This window comes from Melanerpes formicivorus, unplaced genomic scaffold, assembly GCF_026170545.1.
Source record: "Melanerpes formicivorus ecotype bairdi unplaced genomic scaffold, bMelFor1.0.p_v2 SCAF_18, whole genome shotgun sequence".
NCBI lineage: Eukaryota > Metazoa > Chordata > Aves > Piciformes > Picidae > Melanerpes > Melanerpes formicivorus.
In genome coordinates, this window is record NW_027142370.1 from 14,845,025 (window position 1) to 14,865,242 (window position 20,218).

Genomic DNA, 20,218 nt, shown 5'->3' on the forward strand with positions numbered 1-20,218 from the left:
ATCCTGGCCTGCATCAGGAACAGTGTGGCCAACAGGAGCAGGGAGGTCATTGTGCCCCTGTACACTGCACTGGTTAGGCCACACCTTGAGTCCTGTGTCCAGTTCTGGGCTCCTCACTTTAGGAAGGAGGTTGACTTGCTGGAATGTGTCCAGAGAAGGGCAACAAAGTTGGTGAAGGGTTTGGAACACAGCCCTGTGAGGAGAGGCTGAGGGAGCTGCAGCTGCTTAGCCTGGAGAAGAGGAGGCTCAGGGGTGACCTTATTGCTCTCTACAACTACCTGAAGGGGGGTTGTAGACAGGCAGATGTTGGTCTCTTCTCCCAGGCAGCCAGCACCAGAACAAGGGGACACAGTCTCAGGCTGCGCCAGGGGAGGTTCAGGTTGGAGGTCAGGAGGAAGTTTTACACAGAGAGAGTGATTGCCCATTGGAATGGGCTGCCTGGGGAGGTGGTGGAGTTGCCATCACTGGAAGTGTTCAGGAGGAGACTTGACAGGGTGCTTGGTGCCATGGGTTAGTTGATTAGGTGGTGTTGGGTGATAGGTTGGACGTGATGATCTTGAAGTTCTCTTCCAACCTGGTCTATTCTATTCTATTCTATTCTATTCTATTCTATTCTATTCTAAGTCTCATCTCTTCACCACAGCGTGACAAACACATCCTCCAAATCAGTTTTCAGGTAGGCAGGCAAATGCCTAGTGCTGTGGTGATTAGAAAGGGTTAGGTAGCATATGCAGCAGGATAATTAGATGTATTACTCATGGCTTTGTTGAAAGAAACAATTAGAAATAATGTTGATGTCTGCTCCACCAGATCCATCCGTGGAATCTGTGGGCCAGCAGTAGCTGTTAGCTCTGTGTGGGATGATGTTGCTGCTCTCTATTCTTCTGGTAACAAAATCAAGATCAGCAGAAGGGCTACAGAGATGCTTTCTGTTCCTGGAAAATCCTGGGTGGAAGCCAGTGCTTGCTGCTAGTTTGACCAAAGGTGGTTTCTGGAAGGGTTCTCATGTGCCATGGCCTTGCATCTGGGTCAGGACAATCCGAAGCACCCATACAGCAGTAGTGTCCTCCCTACTCCAGTCGTGAGGTCTGTGGTGACAGGTTGGACTTGATGATCTTTGAGGTCTCTTCCAACCTTAGGAATACTGAATACTGAAAGGGAAATATAGGCTGGGCAGGGACTGGCTTGAGGGAAGCCCTGAAGAAAAGGACTTGGGTATGCTGGTGGATGGGAAGCTCAATATGAGCTGCCAGTGTGCACTTGCAGCCCAGAAAGCAAATCATATCCTGGGCTACATCAAGAGAAGCATAGCCAGCAGGGCAAGGGAGGGGATTCTCTCCCTCTACTCCACTCTGGTGTGACCCCACCTGGAGTACTATGTCCAGTTCTGGAGCCTCTATTACAAGAAGGATGTTGCCATGCTGGAATGTATCCAGAGAAGGGCCATGAGGATGATCAGAGGGCTGGAGCAGCTCTGCTATGAAGACAGACTGCGGGAGTTGGGGCTGTTCAGTCTGGAGAAGAGAAGGCTTCAAGGAGACCTTCTTGTGGCCTTCCAGTATCTGAAGGGGGCTACAAGAAGGCTGGGGAGGGACTTTTGAGGGTGCTAGAGAGTGATAGGACTGGGGGGAATGGAAAAAAAAACTAGAAATGGGTAGATTCAGCTTGGATGTTAGGAAGAAGTTCTTCCCCATGAGGGTGGTGAGAGACTGGCACAGGTTGCCCAGGGACGTGGTGGAAGCCTCATCCCTGGAGGTGTTTGCAGCCAGGCTGGATGTGGCTGTGAGCAACCTGCTGTAGTGTGGGGTGTCCCTGCCCATGGCAGGGGGTTTGGAACTGGCTGATCCTTGAGGTCCCTTCCAACCCTGACAATTCTGTGATTCCATTGCTGTCTCTGAATAGGGTATTTGAATCAGCAAGCACTGGTAGTTGTTCTCTAGTGGCAGATACACAGTATAGATGACCAGCAAATGATAGCTTCTAATCTCATGTTAATTGAAAGTTTCAAGTTCAGTCAGTTGGGGTTACAAAAACTAAACTCTTGGTCATGCTGACCATGTGCCAGCAATGTGCTCTCATGGCCTAGAAGGCTAATGACAGCCTGGGATGATTTAAGAAGAGTGTGGCCAGCAGCTCAAGCAAAGTTCTCCTCCTCCTCCTCTTTGCCCTGATGAGGTCACATCTGGAGTCCTTTGTCCTGTTCCAGAGGACTAGAACATCTCTCTTATGAGAGACCTGGGGCTGTTTAGCCTGGAGAAGAGCAGGCTGAGGGGGAAACCTCATCCATGCTGATCAGTATCTCAAGAGCAAGTGTCAAGAGGAAGGAGACAGACTTTTCTTAGTGGTGTCCAGTGACAGGACAACACTTGATGGATGCAAACTGGAACCCAGGAGCTTCCACATAAGCATAAGGAAAAAAATTCTTCCTTTTGAGGTTGGTAGAGCCTGGAACAGGCTTCTCAGAGAGGTTGTGGACTCTCCTTTTCTGGAGGCATTCCAAACCTGCCTGGATGCATTCCTGTGTGACCTGCTCTAGGTGGTCCTGCTCTAGCAAGGGGGTTGGACTGGATGGTCTTCAGACTTCCCTTCCAACCTCCACCATTCTGTATGAAATGAAACAAAACACTCTTCCAACAGACTCTTCAAGTCTCCCACAGGATCTGTTTGTAAAGAATGTGATTTTATTCCTCATCTGTTTTTTAGGACACCTTAATTACTGTGGAAAAGGTGCAGAGAAATTGAGTGCTTTGTCAAGGGATGGGGTCATGATTGTAGATGAAATACAGGTTTTGCTTTATAAGCCTCTCTTCAATGCATAGGGGATAGGTGGCCTACAAAGCAGGTCAAAAATCGACTGTACTTGCAAACTTCAAGAGCAGTGGCTAAAGATCGATGGCCACCAATGGCCAGGGGCATTCTGCAGGGCTCAGTGTCAAACTGAGATTGTTTTATGTCCTGACATTGGTTTGGGTAAAGGAGTGCAAGGCACCCTCAGCAGATTTCCCAGCAAAACCAAGCTGGGAGGAAGGTCAATAAGCTCAAAAACTTGGGCTGCCATGAGGAGCTCAGCAAGCTGAGGAAATATTAGTAAGAAATTGGACTGGATATTAGAAACTCTTTACAGTGAGGGTGGTGAGGCACTGGAACAGCATGCCCAGGGAGGTTGTGGATGTCCCCTCCCTGGAGATGTTCAAGACCATGTTGGATGGGGCCTTTGTCTAGAGGACCCCATGGTAGGGGAGTTGGAACTAGATGATCCAACCCAAACCATTCTATGGTTCTATGAAATGGGTTGACAGAAACCTAATGAAGCTCAACAGAAGCCACTGCAATGTCCTGTGGCAGGATGGAGTAAGCTGATGTTGTGACAAGGGCTGGAGGCAGGCTGTAGGGGCATTGCTCTGTAGAACAGGACAGGAGAGTCCCAGTGGAGAGCAAATCCAGAACACGAGACTGAAGGGCAGCATTGTGGGAAGGGCAAGCTCATGCTGAGCTGTTGTGGTGGGTTTGGCATCAGCATAAACAGAGGGTGAAGGTAGAATAGAATAGAATAGAATAGAATAGAATAGAATAGAATAGAATAGAATAGAATAGAATAGAATAGAATAGAATAGACCAGGTTGGAAGAGACCTTCAAGATCATTGTGTCCAACCCATCAACCAATCCAACCCACCTAAACAACTAACCCATGGCACCAAGCACCCCATCAAGTCTCCTCCTGAACACCTCCAGTGATGGTGACTCCACCACCCCCCCAGGCAGCCCATTTCAATGGGCAATCACTCTCTCCTAACCTCCAGCCTAAACCTCCCCTGGCACAGCCTGAGGCTGTGTCCGCTTGTTCTGGTGCTGGCTGCCTGCCCTTTAATCTGTAGCTGTAAGACCACATCTGCAGTACAGAGTCCTTTTGGGGGCTCAAGACAGTGCAGCACTGGCACAAGTCCTTGTCTTACACCACAGTTGTCCCTGCTTTGATGAGGGGCTGGGCTAGAGATGTCAGGAGATCCCTTCCAGCCCAAATTAACTTATGGAGGTATCTAGACCAAGATGACTTCTGAATTTGAAGTTGATGAAGGAGATTTTACGTGGGGTGTGAAATGTGCAGAAGCAGCAGCCTAAAAAAGCACCATGCAGGGAATTCTCTCTTCTGTCTTTTGGAGTGGGAATTTATAGCTGCTCTATATTTACAGGCTCCGTAGTGTTCTCTTCACTGTTCACAACATAAGCATGGCTGCAGCTGAATGCTAGAGGTGTGGCTGTTCCATTTGCTCAGGGAGGTGCTGGAGCCACTGTCCCTGGGGAAATGTGTCAGCATGGCACTTTGGGACACGGTTTAGTGGCCATGGTGGTGTTAGGGTGATGGTTGGACCCAATGATCTTAGAGGTCTCTTCCAAAAGAAGAAACTCTCTGATTAAAACAAGATGCATTGTTCGGTGCAGAGAAACTCAAGTACAAACTGCTGTAGGTCTGGAGTGTTTTACTGCACTCACTCTTGACATTAGCTGGATGTGAAACTCCTGGGAATCTTCTTCCTTAGGATTTTCCAGTATCTGATGGGGGCCTACAAGAATGCTGTGGAGGGACTGCTCAGGATCTCAGGGAGTGATAGGACTAGGGGGAAGGGAATGAAGTTGGAGGCTGGGAGATTCAGGCTGGAGGTGAGGAGGAAGTTCTTCCCCATGAGAGTGGTGAAGCCCTGGAATGGGTTGTCCAGGGAGGTGGTTGGGGCCCCGTCCCTGGAGGTGTTTAAGCCCAGGCTGGATGAGGCTCTGGCCAGGCTGATCTAGTGTAGGGTGTCCCTGCCCATGGCAGGGGGGTTGGAACTAGATGATAACAGTATCACAGTATCACTAAGGTTGGAAGAGACCTCAAAGATCATCGAGTCCAACCTCTCACCTCAGACCTCATGACTAAACCATGGCACCAAGTGCCACGTCCAGTCCCCTCTTGAACACCTCTAGGGATGGGGACTCCACCACTTCCTTGGGCAGCACATTCCAATGACAAATGACTCTCTCTCAGTGAAGAACTTTCTCCTCACCTCCAGCCTAAACTTCCCCTGGCACAGCTTGAGACTGTGTCCTCTTGTTCTGGTGCTGGTTGACTGGGAGAAGAGACCAATCCCTTCCTGGCTACAACCACCCTTCAGGTAGTTGTAGAGAGCAATGAGGTCTCCCCTGAGCCTCCTCTTCTCCAGGCTAAACAACCCCAGCTCCCTCAGCCTCTCCTCACAGGGCTGTGCTCAAGGCCTCTCCCCAGCTTTGTTGCCCTTCTCTGGACACCTTCAAGTGTTTCGATGTCCTTCCTAAACTGAGGGGCCCAGAACTGGACACAGGACTCAAGGTGTAGCCTAACCAATGCAGAGTACAGGGGCACAATGACTTCCCTGCTCCTGCTGGCCACACTCTTCCTAATGCAGGCCAGGATGCCATTGGCCTTCTTGGCCACCTGGGCACACTGCTGGCTCATGTTTAAGCAGCTGTCAGTCAGCACCCCCAGGTCCCTCTCTGTTTGGGAGCTCTCCAGCCACTCTGACCCCAGCCTGTAGCTCTGCCTGGGGTTGCTGTGGGATCCTTGTGGTCCCTTCCAACCCTGACTGATACTATGATACTATTTTAGTGATGTATGTGATTGGTTTAAATGTTGTTTAGGAAAGTTCACAAAGAATAAGAGCACCTTTGGGGAGCTGGTTCATCAGTAGCTGTTGGAGGGTGCTCACACAACCAGTACTAACTTCTCTTCTGTGGCTAGTGGAAGCCTGGGGATATCAACCTGGCTATGATAAACCTAAACATGGAACCAGCTGGCTTTATAGTTGCCTGCTGTCTTAGTTTACTATCCAGTTAAGGAGTATTTAAATCCTCTTATGTTATTTTCCCTAATACAATGTCTTAGTCGCTGGGGGGAAAAAACACAAAGCAAAACAAACCAACCAACCACAAAAAAAAAACCCAGTAAACAAACCAAGACAAAACAAAACCCAAAGGTAGATAATATTAAAGCTTTTATTCTAGATGAAATGTCTCTTAAAGTAGGAAGTGTGACCAGCATAATGAAAGAGGTGATTCTCCCCCTCTGCTCTGCCCTCACGAGACTCCCACCTGGAGCACTGTGTCCCGTTCTGGTGCCCCCAGCACAAGAGGGACATGAAACTGATGGAGAGGGTCCGGAAGAGGCCACAAAGATGATCAGAGGTCTGAAACACCTCTCCTGTGGGGACAGGCTGAGAGAGTTGGGGCTGTTCAGCCTGGAGAAAAGAAGCCTCCAGGGTGACCATTAAGCAGCCTTCCAGTTCCTGAAGAGGACCTACAAGAAAGCCAGGAAGGAACTTTTTACAGGGGCTTGTAGTGATAGGATGAGAGGCAGTAGATCAAAGCTTGAGGAGGACAGATTGAGACTGAAGATTAGGAAGACATTATTTGCAGTGAGGGTGGTGAGACACTGGCACAGGTTGCCCAGGGAGGCAGTGGATGCCTCCTCCCTGGAGGTATTCAAGGCCAGGCTGGATGATGCCTTGAGCAACCTGGGCTGGTGGGATGTGTCCCTGCCCGGGGCACTGGGATTGGAACTGGATAATCTTTAAGATCCCTTCCAACCCAAACCATTCTATGAATCTATGAAATAAACATTTTTTTTTCCTCCCCTGAGCACAAGTAACCCCACAACTTCACCTGAAAACTGCCATCTCTTTTGCCTTGTTTGCCTGTTGGTTTCTTTTCTCCAGGCCAGTACAACGTGTTGCCCGCTCACGGCGGCGTTCCTCTGAGAACCAAGCCTTAAATAATGCTGCCTTGAAGGTTGTTAACAGATCTGTCGGGGGAAATGACATGCTAAATAGCTTCACTTCGTGCTAAATACTTCACTTTGTGAAGTATGTGCTGTGCGTAGTGGCAGGTGTCACACGGCACACAGTACAAGGGAGGCAGGGGCTCGCTGTTACTGTGGCGTGGTGTGCCCTCATGTGGTTAAAGGAAGCATCTGATACCCTCTGAGTCTGCTGCTCATCCTACTGAGGAAGCAGGTAGTTTCACAGTATCACAGTATCACTAAGGTTGGAAGAGACCTCAAAGATCATCAAGTCCAACCTGTCACCACAGACCTCATGACTAGACCATGGCACCAAGTGCCACTTCCAAACTCCTCTTGAACACCTCCAGGGATGATGACTCCACCACCTCCCTGGGCAGCACATTTCAATGACTAATGACTCTCTCAATGAAGAACTTTCTCCTCACCTCCAGCCTAAACTTCCCCTGGTGCAGCTTGAGACTGTGTCCTCTTGTTCTGGTGCTGGTTGCCTGGGAGAAGAGACCAACCCCTTCCTGGCTACAACCTCCCTTCAGGGAGTAGTAGGGAGCAATGAGGTCACCCCTGAGCCTCCTCTTCTCCAGGCTAAGCAACCCCAGCTCCCTCAGCCTCTCCTCATAGGGCTGTGCTCCAGACCCCTCCCCAGCCTTGTTGCCCTTCTCTGGACACGTTCAAGTGTCTCAATGTCCTTCTTAAACTGAGGGGCCCAGAACTGGACACAGGACTCAAGGTGTGGCCTAACCAGTGCTGAGCACAGGGCACAATGACTTCCCTGCTCCTGCTGGCCACACTATTCCTAATGCAGGCCAGAATGCCATTGGCCTTCTTGGCCACCTGGGCACACTGCTGGCTCATGTTCAGTTGGATGCTAGGTACATCTCTTTGGTCATTTTTCATTGTGATTTGGCACTTAGAGAAATGCAGAATCATTTTGGCTAGGAAAGACAAAGGTCAAAGATCATTGAGTCCAATCATGTGCTAAGCCATGTCCCACAGCATCACATCTTTTAACACCTCCAGGGATGGGGATTCAACCACCTCCCTGGGCAGCCTGTTGCAGTATTTGAGAACCCTTTCAGTGAAGAGGTGTCTTCTAATGTCTGTTCCAAACCTCCCCTCGTGCAACTTGAGGCTGTTATCCTATCACTTCTTACTAGGGAGAAGAAATCCAACATTCACCTCACTCCAAACTCCTTTCAGGGAGTTGTAGAGAGCAGTGAGGTCTCCTCTCAGCCTTGTCTATTCCAGATTAAATAATCCCAGTTCACTCAGCTGCTCCTCACCAGCTCTGTTCTCCAGACCCTTCAGCACATTCGTTGCCTGTCTCTGAACATACTCCAACACCTCAACGTCCTTCTTGTAGTGAGGGCCCTGGTATTGAACCCAGTGCTAAAGGTGTGGCCTCCCCTGTGCTGAGTACAGGGGAACAGTCACTTCCCTGGTCCTTCCTTTGACTCTCATTCCACAGCAGGTCTGTGCATTTTACATGTTGTGTTTCTTGAGGTTTTGAGGCTCTGCTTACCCAGTTTAGGACAAAGTGACTTCCTATCTGATTGATTTAAGTGCTAAAGGATAGCAATGGAAACTTGTTTGCTGAACTTCTGTCACATAATCCATTTTTGATACCATTTGGGGGCAACGAGACTTGATTTGCTGTTGAGAACACACAGCTCCTTATCTTCCATATCTCACAGCATGCCTGTTATGTGTCTGTCAGCCTGACTAGCAGTTCTGTGTTGAGTCTTGGAAGGAATCTCCCTTTTCTCAAAGGAGGAATTTGGAATCCTAACAGCACAGAGACAAGAGAGGCTGTCTTGTAGTGGATGTTGCTGTTTGTACTGCCGCTTCCATGAGATGGCCTTGCTCCCACTGGAGGTACCAGAGGACAAACGGCCACATTACAGCACAGCACTGACACAAATGACACTAATTGGCATTCTTCTTGTCAGGTTTTGCACAGAGGTTGAATGAGCTGTAGCAACTGAACAACCTTTTCTGTACCTTTGGTACTTCTCCTGCGGGCACAAGGCAAGGCAAGGTGTCTGGGTAGTGTGGGAAACCTGGAGTCATGTACATGAACAAGTGAATCTGTAGGAGTCTTAAGGAATATACATCTACTGTCTTTGTGGGATATTACCACTCAGGAGTGGAACATCTTCTTGCTGAGGACAGGCTGAGGGAGTTGGGGGCTCTTTAGGTTGGAGCAGAGGAGCCTGAGGGGTGACCTCATTCATGTTGATAAAGATGCGTAGGGAAGTGTTGGGAGAACACAGCGAGGCTCTGCTCAGGGATGTCCAATGACAGGTCGAGGGGCACTGGGTGCAAGCTGGAGCAGAGAAGGTGCCCTGGGAACATAAGGAAAAACTTTTTCACTGTGAGGGTGCTGGAGCCCTGGAGCAGGCTGCACAGAGAGGTTGTGGAGTCTCCTTCTATGAAGACATTCAAAACCATCCTGGATGCATTCCTGTGTGACCTGCTCTGGGTGATGCTGCTCCGGCAGGGGGGTTGGACTGGATGATCTTTTGAGTTCCCTTCCAGCACTTAATATTCTGTGATTCTACAATCATCTCTTGTTCCTGTCTACCAGGTAGCTCCTTCTATGATGGAGTTATGAGAACAGAAGCTGGAGTTCATATTTGCCTTCTCAGAGCATCACATTAGTTTAGTGCCAATTAAGAGCATAACTTGCTCACAGAAGGATAATTTGTTTTCTTTGCTCCTAATTTATTTAAAGCTAGAGACAAAATATATGAGGGGAGATATTATCACAGTATCACTAAGGTTGAAAGAGACCTCAAGGATCATCAAGTCCAACCTGTCACCACAGACCTCATGACTGGACCATGGCACCAAGTGCCACATCCAATCCCCTCTTGAACACCTCCAGGGATGGGGACTCCACCACCTCCCTGGGCAGCACATTCTAATGACTAATGACTCTCTCAGTGAAGAACTTTCTCCTCACCTCCAGACTAAACTTCCCCTGGCACAGCTTGAGACTGTGTCCTCTTGTCCTGGTGTTGGTTGCCTGGGAGAAGAGACCAACCCCCATCTGGCTACAACCACCTTTCAGGTAGTTGTAGAGGGCAATAAGGTCACCCCTGAGCCTCCTCTTCTCCAGGCTAAGCAACCCCAGCTCCCTCAGCCTCTCCTCACAGGGCTGTGCTCCAGACCCCTCCCCAGCCTCATTGCCCTTCTCTGCACACATTCAAGTGTCTCAATGTCCTTCTTAAACTGAGGGGCCCAGAACTGGACACAAGACTCAAGGTGTGGCCTAACCAATGCAGAATAGAGGGGCACAATGACTTCCCTGCTCCTGCTGGCCACGCTATTCCTAATGCAGGCCCCTTAGCCCATTCTCCTCCTTTTCAGATGCAGGAGGGTCAGTGGTAGCCTGCTGTAGGTTTGTGTGTCTGTTGTACTAAACACCAGGAAGATTTTTCGGAGGAAATGAGTGATTGGGACTTTTTATATTGTTTTGTTTGTATTAATTACTTTTGTTACCAGAACAAGTAGTAGGAAATTCAGTGGGGACTAATGCTGTCTGAAGAAGTTTAAAATGCTGTCTGAAGGAGTTTAAAATACTGTCTGAAGAACTTTTAAAGTGCCTTGTGTAATATTCCTTCACGATGGCGAGGATAGAAGCCTCTTCACACGCTGTGAACTCTGATAAGAAGAATATAAATTAACAGTAAGGGTGTTGCTATCTCTAAATTACATCCTACAGGTACAGCATGTAGACAGAATAGAAATATGCAGATTGGTTCAGGAATTTGTGGTTGGCAGTGGAAATGAGAATCAGAGCAGCTAGCTGTCCTCAAGCTAGACTGCATTAAAACACTCTGCCTCCAATCAGGGCTGTGTGAGTTATCTCGGTGTACTTTGCATCCAGAAGTCAAGTGTGTTGCTGGCAGTTTTTGGCTTCCTTGCTAATAATTTATACATTAGAGAGAATAGTCAACTTATTAAGTAGTTCTTACCAGCAGGTGTTTGCAGACACTGAAGGGAATAGGAGGGAATAGGGTGGGAAAGGACCTTAATTTAGAATAAACCTTTATTTATTTAGAATAAACCAAACCAGGCTGGAAGAGACCTTCAAGATCATCGTGTCCAACCCATCAACCAATCCAACCCACCCAAACAGCTAACCCATGGCACCAAGCACCCCATCAAGTCTCCTCCTGAACACCTCCAATGATGGTGACTCCACCACCTCCTTGGGCAGCACATCCCAATGGGCAATCACTCTTTCTGTATAGAACTTCTTCCTAACATCCAACCTGAACCTCCCCTGGCGCAGCCTGAGACTGTGCCCTCTTGTTCTGGTGCTGGCTGCCTGGGAGAAGAGACCATCATCTCTTCTAGTCGTCTAGTTCCCACTAGATCGTCTAGTTCCAATCCCATGACATAGGCAGGGACACCCTGGTTACTCAAGGCCTCATTCAACCTGGCCTTGAACACTTCCAGGGAGGAGGCATCCACAACCTCCCTGGGCAACCCCTTCCAGTGTCTCACCACCCTCACTGTAAAGAATTTCTTCCTTATCTCCAGCCTAAATCTTCCCTCTCAAGTTCAAAGCCATTGCCCCTTGTCCTGTCACTCCTAGCCCTTGTCAAAAGTCCCTCTCCAGCTCTCATGTAGCCCCCTTCAGATACTGGAAGGCTACAATAAGGTCTCCTCAGAGCTTTCTCTGTTCAGCCAGACTGAACAGCCCCAACTTCTTCAGCCTGTCCCTGTAGCAGAGGTGCTCCAGCCTCTGGTCATCTTCATGGCCTTTTCTGGACCCACTCTAGCTGTTTCATGTCCCTTCTTATGCTGGGGGCACCAGATCTGCATGCATGAGACCCAGGTTGAGTCTCAGGAGAGCAGAGCAGTGAATGGCCTCACTCACCCTGCTGGTCACACTGCTTTTGATGCAGCCCAGGTACAAAAAGTACAAAAAGGTAGGGTCAAAACACTGGAATTCAGGGTGGATAGTGAAAGTTGTATTTGGAAGTGAAAACCTCTGCAGCATAGAGAAAGAATTTCAGTTCTATGCATTAGGTAGACAACTGCTGCTAATTAAGTCGAGATAATTACAGGAGTTAATTAGGTAAGCTGTTGTGATTTATGGAGTAAGGACAATGGCAAATTGCTTAAGTTGATAGTGAAAACTAAAGAAAATGAGTTATGTTAAGGACTGAACTGTGCTCAGCAGAAGGTCTGTTCACTAGTACATTGGTGTGATAAGGGAAAAGGCCCTTTGGAAAAGGCCCTTTTTTATCTGTAGTGCTGTAGAATAAGCACAAAAATGGAGGGGGGGGAGAGGTTAACTACTTTTCTGCTTCATAGATTCATGGAATAGCTTGTGTTGGAAGGGTTGAGAGTGGAGAAGTAGTTTTTAAAAGTACTTTCTACTCTATTTTGCTCACTAAAATCTTGTAGTTGGATTAGGGTTGCCTCATGAACTTGTGCTGAGAGCCAGACCATAAAGAAAGTTTATGGTGTGCAAAGTGGGGGACATATAAAGCAAACAGCCCCACGTGGTTCTGGGTGATCAGAGTGAAGAAGGTCATGACCACAGTGTTGAGCTCTGGTCTCCACTTCATTTTGAGCAAGCAAGCAGTTGAAGCTGACCTTCCTACCCCATGCAGTGCTACAGGCTGGGGTCAGAGTGGCTGGAGAGCAGCCAGGCAGAGAGGGACCTGGGGGTACTGGTCGATGGTAGGCTGAACATGAGCCTGCAGTGTGCCCAGGCAGCCAAGAAGACCAATGGCATCCTGGTCTGCATCAGGAGCAGTGTGGCCAGCAGGAGCAGGGAGGTCATTCTGCCCTGTACACTGCACTGGTTAGGCCATACCTTGAGTCCTGTGTCCAGTTCAGGGCCTCTCAATTTAGGAAGGATGTTGACTTGCTGGAATGTGTCCAGAGAAGGGCAACAAAGTTGGTGAAGGGTTTGGAACACAGCCCTGTGAGGAGAGGCTGAGGGAGCTGGGGTTGCTTAGCCTGGAGAAGAGGAGGCTCAGGGGAGACCTTCTTGCTGTCTACAACTACCTGAAGGAAGGTTGTAGACAGGAGGGGGTTGGTCTCTTCTCCCAGGCAGGCAACCAGCACCAGAACAAGGGGACACAGTCTCATGCTGCACCAGGGAAGTTTAGGCTGGAGTTTAGGAAGAAGTTTTACACAGAGAGAGAGATTGCCCACTGGAATGTGCTGCCCAGGGAGGTGGTGGAGTCACCATCATTGGAGGTGTTCAGGAGGAGACTTGATAAGGGTGCTTGGTGCCATGGGTTAGTTGTTTAGGTGGTGTTGGATGGTAGGTTGGAAGCGATGATCTTGAAGGTCTCTTCCAACCTGGTCTGGTCTATTCTATTCTATTCTATTCTATTCTATTCTATTCTATTCTATTCTATTCTATTCTATTCTATTCTATTCCATTCCATTCCATTCCATTCCATTCCATTCCATTCCATTCCATTCCATTCCATTCCATTCCCACACCAGTGCTTTGAACACACTCAAGGCAAACTCTTCCTCTCCAAAAATATTTTGGAAGGTCTCTGTTCCTTCCTGCTGTCAAAGGGGAAAAAAAAAAGACAAGAAAGATGAAAAAAAATAAAACACCAACCAACCAAAATCCTGCCAGAGTTTGTCAAATGAAGTAATGAAGTTTTGGCCTCCCAGACAGTTGCAGTGACTTTTTCCCTCTTTCTTTTTGCTTTGCTGAAGCAAGTTTCTTTGGGGAACAGGAGGGTTCTGAAAAACAGCACTCGAGGGGATCCCATTACTATAAGCAGTGAGGCAATGAGCAAGTGCAGTCAAGTGGAAGGGTAACCTTATATCAAGAAGCAAAAGGGACACTGAAATGTCAGGGCTGTCTTTGCTCAGGTCATTGAGTGTTTCCAGCAGCTTGGTGATAAATGAGTGTACGAGAAGAGAAGAATAACTGGTAGAGGAAGAACTTGTAGCTGCTCACATTCAAGAAATGCCACCACTGGGAAGAAGTGTTTAGCTCAAAACAGAAGGGGAATGAGGGAGAATAGTGGCTTATTGGATGGTCTTTCAGAGAAGCCCTTTTACACTGCTTTCACCTGTCCCAGCCAAACCAGAGCACTTGTGTGAGTGGTTTTCCTGATGTACAGGCTTACAGAGCTGGGTTGGATTTACCTGCTTTGCCTTATTAAAAAAACCCAAACAGATAAATGCTGTCCACCCTCTGAAAACCTCCAATATCCTCTGTCATAGGTATTTAGAAATCACAGAAACATGGAGTCATAGAATCATAGACTCAGCCAGGTTGGAAAAGACCTTGGTGATTGTCAAGTCCAACCTATTACCTAATACCTGACACCTCCTGACAACTAAACCATGGCTCCAAGTGCCACTTCCAAGCCTTTTTTGAACACCTTCAGGGATGGGGACTCCACCACCTCCCTGGGCAGCACATTCCAATGGCAAATTACTCTTTCTGGGAAGAACTTTCTCCTCACCTCCAGCCTAACCTTCCCCTGGCACAGCTTGAGACTGTGTCATAGAATGGCTGGATGGGAGGGGACTTTTAAAGAACATCTGCCATGCACAGGGATGTTTTCCACTAGGAGCAGGTCACTCAGAGCCCCATCCAACCTGTTGATGGGACATCTGTCTCAGCCTGTGCCCCAACACCCTCATTATTAGAAAATATCTTCCTTCTCTCTAGTCTTTTAGTTTAAATTCATCACCTCTTGTCCTGTCACAACAGCCTCTGATCAAAACTCTGCCCCCACCATTCTGATCAGCCCCTTTAAGCACTGTAAGGTCCCTGGAGCCTTTTCTTCTCCAGGATGAATGACCCCAGGTCTCTCAGCCTGGCCTCACAGCAGAGGGCTTCCAGCCCTCCCAGCATTGCTGTGGAGTCCTCTGGCCCTGAGGACTCCAGAGCTGGCCCCAGCACTGCAGGTGGGGTCTCAGCAGATTGCAGAAGAGGGGCAGAATCCCCTCCCTCCACCTGCTGCTCTTTTGATACAGCCCGGGATGCATCTGGGATGCACAGGTTGTAAATGCATATTGCTGGCTCATATCTTTTCATCCACCAGTGCTCCCAGGTCCTTCTCTGAAGGGGTACTCTCAATCCTTTCCTGCAGTGAAAACATAATAACAAGGAGTCAGTTCTAAGTGAGTGATCACTGACAAACTACAAGGATCTACAAGAATACAGCTGCATCCAGTTCTTGAGCCCCTGTTACAGGAAGGATCTGGAGGTGTCCAGAGAAGGGCCACAAGGATGAGCAGAGGGCTGGAGCTGCTCTGCTATGAGGACAGACTGAGAGAGTTGGGGCTGTTCAGTCTGGAGAAGAGAAGGCTCTGAGGAGACCTTCTTGTGGCCTTCCAGTATCTGAAGGGGGCTACAAGAAAGCTGGGGAGGGACTTTTGAGGGTGTCAGGGAGTGATAAGACTGGGGTGAAATGGAACAAAACTAGAAATGGGTAGATTCAGATTGGATGTTAGGAAGAAGTTCTTCAGCGTGAGGGTGGTGAGAGACTGGAGCAGGTTGCTCAGGGAGGTGGTGGAAGCCTCATCCCTGGAGGTTTTTGCAGCCAGGCTGGATGTGGCTGTGAGCAACCTGCTGTAATGTGAGGTGTCCCTGGCCATGGCAGTGGGTTTGGAACTAGATGATCCTTGAGGTCCCTTCCAACCCTGACAATTCCATGATTAGAAATGTAATTATAGCAACAGCAAAAGAGCACATCAGTCTTTTCCTGAGAAATTGTCAATGTATTTTGTGATGTGGTTATGGGTAGTCTGTGGAGTAAGTAATGAAATCCTAGCAGGTATTTGGGAAAGAGAAGGAGGGAAGTATTGGAATCCTTACACCTGTGGCCCATAGCACATGTGAAAGCAGTTTAATTCACAGGGCCAGGGATGTCCTCCTCTGAGCTGTAGCTGCTGACTGGGGATTCATTTGCTGGGTAGGTGATCTAGGTCTGCCCCTTTTCACTTCTGCCATCCCTGCCCACACATGACCTCTGCAACAGGGAAATTCTTAGTAATAGAATTTTCTGCTTTTAGCAAAGACATCTTCACCTTTCTTTTGTGCTGCTGCAGCTGTGCAAGGAAGACTTAATTCAAGATGGGACTGAGCTATTAATTAGTGCAGCTCTGTTTTTCCAACAGAGATCTGTGCTAGAACTGTGTCAAGCTCCTTTAGTAAAATAAGAGAGCAAGGTTCCCTAGTGTGATTACAAAGCCAGGATCATTATGGGGTTGCCAAATGAGCTTATGGTAATTATCCAGTGATATATTTGATAATTGCACAGAATTTTGGGTGAGGTCTGCATTGATTAGTAACAGAAGCTGATAGAGACATTATTTCCTTTGTATCAGTGTAGGTGGGATGGCTTTAAAGCCCTGCCAGAACACTGAGCTATGAGCTTGCCTGTTTGGCCTCTTTATATAGCTCTTTGGTTGGTTTTTGGGGGTGTTTTTTTAAGATGCATTCAGTCAACTCTCAAGTCAACATAACAGAACTTGCCAAAGAAACTGACTTCCACTTTTCAATGCAGGGAAGTCATTCTGCCCTGTACTCAGTACTGGTTAGGCCACACCTTGAGTCCTGAGTCCAATTCTGGGCTCCTCAATTTAAGAAAGATATTGAGACTCTTGAAGGTGTCCAGAGAAGGGCAGCGAGGCTGGGGAGGGGTCTGGAGCACAGCCCTGTGAGGAGAGGCTGAGGGAGCTGGGGGTGTTAAGTCTGGAGAAGAGGAAGCTCAAGGGAGACCTTCTTGCTCTCTACAACTACCTGAAGGGAGGTTGTAGCCAGGTGGGGGTTGGTCTCTTCTCCCAGGCACCCAGCACCAGAACAAGAGGACACAGTCTCAAGCTGTGCCAGGGGAGGTTCAGGCTGGATGTTAGGAAGAAGTTCTTCATAGAAAGAGAGATTGGCCATCGGAATGTGCTGCCCAGGGAGATGGTCAAGTCTCTGTCCCTGGAGGTGTTCAAAAAATGATTGAATGTGGCACTTGAAGCCATGGTTTAGTTAGTCATGAGGTGTTGGGTGATAGGTTGGACTTGATGACCTCTGAGGTATTTTCCAACCTTATTGATTGTATGATTCTAAAATGTGCTGGGTAGACACTGCAGTGGCATCCTGAGGTATATCAGAAGGGTTGTGGTTAGCAGTTTGAGAGAGATTTTCCTCTCCCTCTATTCTGCCCTGCTGAAGCTGCATCTGGAATAATGTGTCCCGTTCTGGGCCATTCAGTTCAAGAAGGACCTCAGGCAACTGCTTCAAAGTGTCCAGCAGAAGGGCAGAATCCCCTCCCTCCCCCTGCTGCCTACGCTGCTGGGGATCAGCCCAGGACAGGTTGGGTCTGAACTGCGAGCCCATGGTGCCAGCTGATATCCAGCTTTTCACTCTCCAGCATCCCCAAAGTCCTTCTCCTCAGGGCTGCTCTCTATCCATTCTTCCTCTTATTACAATGTTATCCCAACCTTCTTATTTCATCAAGAATATTTTCAAGGGAAAAACCAGTAATGAAAATACTATTTCTAGATATTAAGAGTGGGAAACAAGAGATGATGAAAGGATATTACCTCCCTGCAGCCATGCAGACTGCTTCCTGAAAGAAGGTTCTGAAATACCTTTTTTTCCCACCCTCTTATATAGATATGGTGGTTTGAGATCCTGACCTCTCTGGTTTTTTTTGGTTCTTCATTAGTCTAGAGCTCATTTTCATATGATTAAAGAAAAAAGCCTATCTCAAGGAGCATAAAAAAAAAGTATCATAGTATCACTAAGGTTGGAAGAGACCTCAAAGGTCATCAAGTCCAGCCTGTCACCACAGACCTCATGACTAGACCTTGGCACCAAGTGCCACATCCAATCCCCTCTTGAACACCTCCAGGGATGGGGACTCCACCACCTCCCTGGGCAGCACATTCCAATGGTGAATGACTCTCTCAGGGAAGAACTTTCTCCTCACCTTGAGCCTAAACTTCCCCTGGTGCAGCTTGAGACTGTGTCCTCTTGTTCTGGTGCTGGTTGCTAGAGAGAAGAGACCAACCCCCACCTGGCTACAACCACCCTTCAGGGAGTTGTAGACAGCAATGAGGTCTCCCCTGAGCCTCCTCTTCTCCAGGCTAAGCAACACCAGCTCCCTCAGCCTCTCCTCACAGGGCTGTGTTCAAGGCCTCTCCCCAGCCTTGTTGCCCTTCTCTGGAGACGTTCAAGTGTCTTGATGTCCTTCTTAAACTGAGGGGACCAGAACTGGACACAGTATTCAAGGTGTGGCCTAACCAATGCAGAGTAGAGGGGCACAATGACCTCCCTGCTCCTGCTGGCCACACTATTCCTAATGCAGGCCAGGATGCCACTGGCCCTCTTGGCCACCTGGGCACACTGCTGGCTCATGTTTAGGCAGCTGTCAATCAGCACCCCCAGGTCCCTGTCTGTTTGGCAGCTCTCAGCCACTCTGACCCCAGCCTGTAGCTCTGCATGGGGTTGCTGTGGCCAAAGTGCAGCACTCAGCACTTGGACTTGTTGAATGCCATCCCATTGGACTCTGCCCATCTGTCCAGTCGGTCAGGGTCCCTCTGCAGAGCCCTTCTACCCTCTAACTTATCAACATCTGCTCCCAACTTGGTGTCATCTGCAGATTTCCTGATGACTGACTCAATCCCCCTCATCCAGATCATCAATGAAGATATTAAAGAGGATGGGACCCAGTAGTATCGCCCAAGGCTCTTTGGCCACAACTGTACCAAACCCCTGGTAGCAGGAATGGGTTGACTGTGAATTTTTATCCATTCCTTTGCCTTGCAGTGCAGAGGCTTTGATTTCCTTGCAGGAACTTTTTGTCTTAGTCATATGCCCCTATTACAGGAAGGATCTGGAGGTGCTGGAAGATATGCAGATAAGAGTCACAAGGATGAGCAGAGGGCTGGAGCTGCTCTCCTATAAGGACAGACTGAGAGAGTTGGGTCTGTTCAGTCTGGAGAAGTGAAGACCCTGAGGAGACCTTCTTGTGGCCTTCCAGTGTCCTAAGGGGGCTGCAAGAAAGCTGGAGAGGGACTCTGTAAGGTGTCAGGGAGTGATAGGACTGGGAGACCAGAAATAGGTAGATTCAAATTGGATGTTAGGAAGGAGTTCTTCCCCATGAGGGTGGTGAGAGACTGGCACAGGTTGCCCAGGGAGGTGGTGGAAGCCTCATCCCTGGAGGTTTTTGCAGCCAGGCTGGATGTGGCTGTGAGCAACCTGCTGTAGTGTGAGGTGTCCCTGCCCATGGCAGTGGTTTTGGAACTGGCTGATCCTTGAGGTCCCTTCCAACCCTGACAGTTCTATGATATCACCTGCCCTGGTTTGTACCCTGGTTGGGGAGGAATGGCATCCCTGGGTGTTACAGATCCATTGCTATTTTGTCCTGCTTGTAACACCTAGTAGCACCCAGTTCACTCTCCCTGGTTTGCAGAAGGGCAGCATTTTCCTGGTGGGGTGATACAAGGGTTTTGTGGTCCAGCAAAAAGCTGTGTCACACTCTGTGCTGTGTTGTTAAGCTTTGTGGTTAAAGCCTCTAATCAGTTTATCAACAGCTCAATGAGGAATGCCTTTAGGAGATTCTACAAACATGGCAGCAGATGTCCTTTCTTTTTCAATACAGGGTCAAAAGTGGGATCATTTCACTGTCATTTCACTATCTGTAGGTATCTGCTGTTGTCTTATGCCAGTGTATTATAAATATGCTGCAGCAGTGCTAAACTGAATAGTTCTAGCCTGTATAATCTTTGCAGCAGGAGCTATTCATTCCTTAATGCCTGGAAAACAGCCACAATGATTTTGTCCCCACTTGCCTGTACCTGACAGTACTTATCTCCAGGGACGAGTGCTTTTGGAATGGTTTCTGAGCCCTCTGTGTTAGGTTTTCATTTTACCAGCTTATTCATTATTTAAAATGAAAAACAGTGACAAAAATGGTGCTTTAGCACCAGTGCCCTCCTCTGCCTGTTTCTTATCTTTTCTTTTTCCCCTCTTTCACTGCTTGGCTGGGATTTGCTTAGCCCAGAATAAACACAATAATAGAATGGGTTGGGTTGGGAGGGACTTCAAAGCTCATCCAGTTCCAACCCCCTAGGTGTGGATAGGGACACCTTTCACTAGCCCAGGTTGCTCAAGGCCTCATCCTACTTGGCCTTGAACACCTCCAGGGAAGGAGCATCCACAACCTCCCTTGGCAGCCTGTTCCAGTGCCTAGAGGTTAAAAGGGAAATCTTTTTCTTTGAGGTGAGCTGCTATGGTGGGTTGAAATTTCCTCCCTACCATTAACTTTGCCAGACCAGCTCAGGTGGAAGCAAATGGAAGCTGTGTTTACAGGCAGAACTACAATCTACAATGGAATGCAATGAATATGTGCAAAACATCCAGGAGCTACAATATTGACAGGTATTTACAATTAATA

The 20,218-nt window shown here is 48.3% G+C and overlaps 1 protein-coding gene across 1 annotated transcript in view; it reads left to right on the plus strand.

Moving 5' to 3' along the window:
- The window catches only part of LOC137446732 (catenin alpha-2), a 727,090-nt gene that overhangs the window by 132,512 nt on the left and 574,360 nt on the right, over positions 1-20,218 (plus strand). The gene's annotated exons all lie outside the window — the stretch shown is intronic.